Below are 7,351 nucleotides of genomic sequence, written 5' to 3'. Positions count from 1 at the left end.
CCCTAATTCTTTTGACCATGCAGTAGCATCTCTAGTGTGCTAAAGGACCTCCAGGGCCTAAGAATCACAGATAGGTACAAAGTGGTTGGGGAACCACAGAGCTCTGACATTCCCTACCATACCCTTTAAACTACTTCTCCAACTCCAAGAGAACAATCTGTACCAAATGCTACTTCTCTATCCCCCACTCCTAATGGCTTCCTAAGGGCTGATCTAAAATCTTCTGAAGCCAGGAGAAAGACCCCCACAGACATCGGTGCATTCTGTATCAGCGCTTCCTTTGGACAGTGGAGGTCCTTTCCGAATGGGAATTTAAGAAAAGTGTGAGTAACTCAGATCATCAGCAGAGACAGTTTCATGAATGGGATAAGAGCAAGAGATACTTGATTACTCTTACATGGACTGGAGAATGACTCAGTAGCTCCTGGATCCAAAGCCAGCCAGAGGTGAGTATCAGCCTCTCATGCCTCACTTTCCTGTTCCAATCTATAAAAAAATAGTTAGCAAGCTTTTAAAAGTATAACCCCAACACACATGACAAAAACAAACAGATATTATCTATTCAAGTTTTTCACATAGTTAAACGATGAAGTTATGCATTATGAAAGAAATTGGGCTCTTCTTACCATTTAGAAAATCATTTAAATTTGATACTTCACCTCTGATATTGTCTCAAGGAGCATAAAACCAGCATGAATGGCTGAGACACTTGAGAAATCCTGAATAGGAGGAGAAGCTCTGTCTCTTTCCCAAAAGCTTACAGTCGCAGCTTGCTGGGAAAAGCTGTGAAATGTGCTAACAGGCTTTGTTGCTAACATGATTATGCAAAGTAGATGATAGTAATAGCGCTGCCCTGCCATCACTTACAATGACATCTGCTCTCTTTCAATTTTATGTAATTTTCATTGAATTTAGGTCCGTCAGGTTGCCCTGCCACAAGATTCATGTGAAAATGAGATCCTTATTCTAAGCAACTGATGCAGTTGAAGAAATGGGAAGTGTCAAGACTGCTATCCATTATGCAAAGGGAGGAAGATTATTCCAAAAATGCAAAGTGACAAAATCTATTTACATGTGCAAGTTTTCAGTTACTTCCATTCCAGAAAAAAAAAACTGAGGCTATTCTAAATAAGAGGTCTGCATATCACAGCTGGCCTCAGAATAACATATGTGTTCAGATGGGAATTATGATATCTGTGTAAAATTGCATACAGACCTGACCCAGCAAAGAATGTATTCTGATAGGAATCTGAGTTGGGGTTTGGAGTGAACACTCACTTCTGCTAGCTTGAAATAGCAACTCTGGGGTAGAGGCTACTGAGCAAAATGAATAAGGGATACAGCAGGACCACTAATTTAAAGATGGACAGTGCTCTTAGCAAAGTAGTAGAGCACATCAGCCAGGTCAGCCTGTATCAATCCACTATAAATTCCTCCAACACCAGAGTTTAATTATGTGATGCTGCCAGTTGGAAGCAGAGCAGAAGACAGTACTTAGAATTTTGGAGTGCAGTAGAGAGCTGCTAATCCAGTGGGCAGGTTTATGCAATTAAGTCTCTCATGAAGGTAAAATACATAATTTGCCAAACTTCTTAAGCAATAGCTCATTGGCATCATTGACTTCTACAGCAACTTACATCATCTCTGTACAGTTTATGAAATTACTGAGTTCATGGTAGACAAGCAGAAATGCACTGAAATAAAGTTCTACCCGTTGAATCAGAAAACAAAAAGGGGCTAAGTGTATCAGCACATAACCAAAAGAATTGCACACATTACCTTGGTGATAGTTAGCTGTATATGTTCCTTCTTACAGGAACAGTTTTATATAAATATATATTTATATTTTTATATAGTGATGTCAGTCATGACAGTGTTGCCTGAAGCCTTTCTTTAAACCTGTTTATTTATTTGAAAGGGTTTTTTCCCTCCTGAGATGCCCTAGGCATGCACATGGTGAAAACTGACATTTTGTTGGCTATGAAGATAGAAACACTTTCATGCTTCAGATCTAATTCAAATACTTTAAATTACTGATACAGTTACTTTGTCATTTTTGTGTTGTTTAGAATAACTGGCTTTGAAATACGTGCTATAAATTACAGCAAAAAAAAGTAATAGTTGCAGGCCTGAAATACTGTACCCATCTCCTGTCTCCTCTTACAGGTGTCTCCTACACTGCTGTATAAATAGAAACAAGAACACAATCTACATGAAATTCCACCTTCACTGAAATCAATGGATTTTTTTCCCCTTTGATTAACACTTAAGCATAGCATAACTTTTTTTTTTTTTTTTTAAGTTGGTCTGTTTTAGGATTATTAAAGATAGTGGTGGATTCATTAAAAATGGTGAAGGAAAAACTCAGAGACTTTAGGTAACACCAGTGGAAGTTGCTTCTGATCCAGGACAGTAGCATCTATCTGGTTGACCCATGCTAAGAGCATATCCTACCAGTAGAACCACTGCAAATATACTGATGATTTCTTTGAATCGTTTCTTCATGAGAAAGACTTCACATCCAGTGAGGAATTTAGCTCAACAGATCAAGTTCCATCATCAGATACGCTGGTTTATCAAGAATTTCCTACTGTAATTATATTCTTTGCACATGAGGATAAATCCAGAATTGTACACCTCTGGGTTGGTTCTGTAAATCAAACACAGGCGTGAAATTCTGGAATCAAAACAGAAGTGTTGGTGAAACAAAAGGGAAGACAGGACAGGCCTGTTTTCCATGACAAATGAAGAAAAAAAATCCTGCTACTAGCACTTTGTGGACTCTTGTTTCAGAGACGTGCTGAATCTAGAGACATATTTCTACAAATCAGTCAAGCTCAGACGTTCCTTGGCAAGTTACCCGGCTTAGGCCTGGATGGTGCTATTGACTTATCAGTGCAAGCCGAATTTCAAACTAACCTGTTGTTTTCCCAGCTTTCTGCAACAGTATTGCCTGGCTGGCTGCAGCTGCAATTTGTTCCTAACACACCACTGTTTGCTAGTGCATAGGGTCCATCCTGGGAAGCAATCTCAGACATCACCCAAATGTTGTAGTCTAAAGGATGAGGATGATGACAAAGGATACTTGGGAATACCCTCAGGCATTCAAAGTTGAAATGCAAAGAAAGGGCCCTGACAGAATCTCCCGAACTCCTGATTTACATAGTTCTGTCAAGGTTTGTGTGTGCTTAAAGAACTACACGTACGTTATGAAAATCTGCTGCCACCCTCCGCCACAGCGAAAGGCTGAGTGTGGTTGTCATTTTAATGTCAGCTCAAAAGGTTTATTGCTTGTCTGCTTCCCTTCTGGAGATCCTTGCTGTTTATGCTGGCTTCTTTTTTATTTTAAAGAGTAGTATTTTTGTTTTTGAAAAATGAAGTTATAAAAATGTCCCCAGAGAAGAAAATTATGATCTGAACAATCCGAATCACAACACTGAAACTGCCAAGAAAGGAAATCCCTTCTAGATTTATACTGACCAGCTGGGCTAGTGTGAGTTTAGTTTGGCAGGCACTTTAGGCATTCTCAGTAAAAATCACCTTCAGTAAAACATGCTATGGTCTTTGGTAAAACATGCTATGGTCTTTGGTAAAACATGCTGTGGTCTTCTGAGGTTGGCTTGGGATAGCCAGGGATTCACGAACTGATTCTTGCGCTCACCTTGAATAAACCAGTTCTAAATTCCAAATTCTAAATTCACTGGGTTTTCCTGGTGCCTCTTTGTAAGTCTGGGACATGATGGATTTATTAAACCGAAAAATCAGTAAGATGGCTTTTCCTTCCTCAATCTCCACTCTGCACTGGGATACTTTGAACCGTAACAGTAGCAGTAATGAACGCTTCTGTGTGTGCTTAGAGATGATTATTTGCACACATTTCAATCTATTTTTCTAAGGCTTGCCATCTGATGCCCATCTAGTATGTAGCTTCTCTCCGCTGGGAGAATGAGCACAACCAATCACAAGGGAAAAGTTCAGTTCAAGAACATATGTCTCAGCAAACAGAACGTATTCTCTGTCTGACAGCTGCCTCCCTCTTTTTTACTGCTTCACACACACACCCACCCCCTTATTTTGAATTAATTCCCATATTTTTACCCCTGTAAGAAGCCATGCAGGCCAGATCTCAGAGTGAACTCCCTATTCAATGTTCTTGTTTAAAATAAAACACACCTTTTTGTTAAGAACTTAGGGAATTGGAAGAAACCTGGGAAGTATCTCCTTGCTAGCTACTGGAAGAGGCAATGCTGCTCTGAAGTGCTGTGTGATACAACTCTAATAACAAATCTTTTTGGTTCTTCCTCCTTGACAGGTGTAATGGGGAGAAAAGCACGTCTATATCAAACTACCTTCACCGGTTTATTAAAAGATATGCAAGATGATCAAGCTCCAACCTTTGGACAATTCCAGATGCTGCTCTGTTAAAGCAAAACTTCTCACAGATTTCACACTGAAAGAACAGGTTTTGAAAGTACGGCTAAAGCTTACAAATCAGATCAGAACTCCTCTTTTCAGGAGGTTCTCATCAGCCAGAAAGGATATTATCTTTGGAAATAGTAAAATATGCCAAGGCACTGAGATTACTTATCTTGTAGGAGGATTTATGGACCTTGGTGTAATTTGGTGCGGGACGTATGTACTTTTGCACGTAAAAACTACATATGCAATGAAAACGGCATAATACAGTAGCTGATTACCCAGTTTGTCAACAATTAAACTCACCTATGGCTCATGACACACACTCAGCATCAGGACGGCAGTGGCTGCTGAGCACATCCACCAGCTTTAGCAGGGATCCCCGTCCATGATCTCCAGCAAACTGCAGCTCTTCCCCTTCTCAATTTCTGTAGAACAAAGCTGGCAATGCTCTCTGCGGATCTCAGGAGGTTTCATTCACCTGTGTAAGAAAAACTTCTGTTAGATTCTATATCAAAGATGTACTAAAACCCCCCATCAAAGGTTAAGTGGCTGGTTTTAATGCAGAAGTACGCAGATTATATTCTTTTACAAACGTTCATGTGGCATACCAAAAGTTAGGCAGGAATCAGAATGAAGTTTTTACTTTGTTAAGGGCACTAACACATGGTGTTCTAAAATAATGACAGAAATAGTTGTAGACATATTGCTTATCCCAGAAATCCAACGCTTCTAGAAAGAATGCCAAATGCTAGAAGTATTTCTCAGTTGTTGCAATGTCTTATGAAATATCAGATTGTCTCTCCAGAGGGTCACGACCTGATCCAGTAAAGGGCTGAGCACCCTTAGTTGATCTATAAGGCAGCCAGGTTTCTAGTTTCTAAGGCTGAAAGCAGCCTAAAGAGTGGGAAGAAAAAGAGGGGAACAAAACCGTGCATGTCTTATACGGTTGATATCTGCTTAAAACCAAAAGTTGTAAACTTGAACAAAAAGAAAGTGAATTTTTTAGAATCTGAAAAATCTGTTTGGTGAGGGGGGGGAAAACCCTTTAAAATTTAAAGAGAGAAAAATTTAACTCAGGTCCAAATCCAGGTAGAGGCTGTATGCAGCATTATTATATCTCCCATATGTTTCCTAGAGGCATTGAAAGAGACAAGGAAATTTATACCAAGGGAAATGTAATTATTTGTGATTGAAACAAAATAGCGGTCAGTTCATGCATATACTCTTCCTGTTGAATTAACATTATTCTACTGAATTAAATTATTTTCATATGCTATTGTACTTTCAGAGGTAGCCATATGTTTTTCGACATTCTGTTTCACATGCTACTTCTTTTAGTCATCCGAACTTGATGACATAAAAATTGCTATCTGAGTTGACATGGTTATTCCCTCTTGATAATAGTCTTTAAGTAGAAGCATAATGTGACAGACGAGAGTGCTGAAGCTCAGTGTTTCACAGAGGCTTAAAAATAATAATAAAAAATTATTCCTGCAAAACTTTGAAAACTATTCTACAGGGGAACAATTTTTATACTCTGTAATTTATTTGCTTTTCTTTCTTCCTTCGTTTTTTTACACCTAGAAATATGTGTATGAAAACAGGAATTTAGTTGTTCAGGAACTCATTTACTCCTGCTGTGCAATCATCACAGGAAATCATAACCCTCTCTTTTGGTAGCAGCTTAAGACTATGTAGCACTATAGATCAAATAAACATGGAAGATTAAACAGGTCTGAAATAAATACCGGATTTAGGACTGGATTTAACTGGAAAAAACATGCAGACTTGTATTCGAGATCGGCAAAACCTTGTTGATGGGTAACTTCAGCTCAAAATGAGGAAAGCAGTGTGAAGCCTGAGCTGTGTAAAGGCAGGTTCAGCACAACCAGGACATTAAGTACAGAGGTGGTGGTAGGCAGAAGAAATATTTCTAGAAATTCCTGTAGTCTTGATGCAAAAAAAAAGTCATTCCAGCAAGATGTCTGTCACTCAGAACGGAGCTCTCACCGAAAGACTTAGTCCTGGAAAATTTCAACAGCATCTAATCCAGACTGGAGGGGGAGACTCCTTTCCATTTCGAGAGGCCAGCTTGAACCCCGCTGGAAATGAGGATTTGTATCCAGGCATCCGTATCCAGGAGCCGCACCACCAAACTTCCCAAAGCTTCACACGTGAAGTGGGTTTAACTCATTTCAAGTGTTTACTTGATGTTAAATTAATCGGGTTTGGGTATAAGCATTACATCAAGAACCAACGAATGATACAAGTCAATTCTTCGGGTATCAAAGGTACAGAGTGTTTTCCATTTCACAAAATTGCGTTTTTTCCCTCCTGCTTTTAATTACGTGGATAATTTGCATGAAAATAATCTCTCTTTGCTTGTGGGTTTTTGCCCCCACTTCTTTATTATTCCCTCAGAACAGTCATTCTCTGCATATGATGTCACTGTTACTTGCTATTGAAATCATTTTAATGTCATAAAAAGGATTAAAATTTCAAGCGAGGAGTGAGCAATCGGAAAAACCTGATCACCTAAGCAACAGAAGTCCTGTTTCATGCCTGTGTGTCTAATTATACCTCAGAAGGGAAAACAACCCTGTCACCGAGGGAATGATACATTCTCTTTCCTCCCAAAATGAGGGGGGTTTATGACGGGCGAAGCTGGTGGTTTTTAAACATGCCGGGCGTAGATATTTGTTAAGCATCAGTGTCAGGCTGCTCTCAAAGGTTCCTCTTGTGACAAGGCCGAGCGGCTCGGGGGGTTTCGCCAGCCTCCACCTTGGCGCCCCAGGAGGACGGAGGGCGGGCGAGTGCGGGGCGGCCGCGGCTCCCCCGATGGCAGGGCCAAGGCTCTGGCCCCCGGCGCCGCCGTCCCGCCGCTCTCGGGCGCTGAACAAGGGGCCGGCGGAGCCCCTCCGGGAGCGGCCCA

Source organism: Athene cunicularia (genome assembly GCF_003259725.1).
Source record: "Athene cunicularia isolate RWA chromosome 20 unlocalized genomic scaffold, athCun1 chr20_part1, whole genome shotgun sequence".
Classification (NCBI taxonomy): Eukaryota; Metazoa; Chordata; class Aves; order Strigiformes; family Strigidae; genus Athene; species Athene cunicularia.
The sequence above is the reverse complement of the archived record's forward strand: the minus strand, read 5'-3'. Positions refer to the sequence as shown.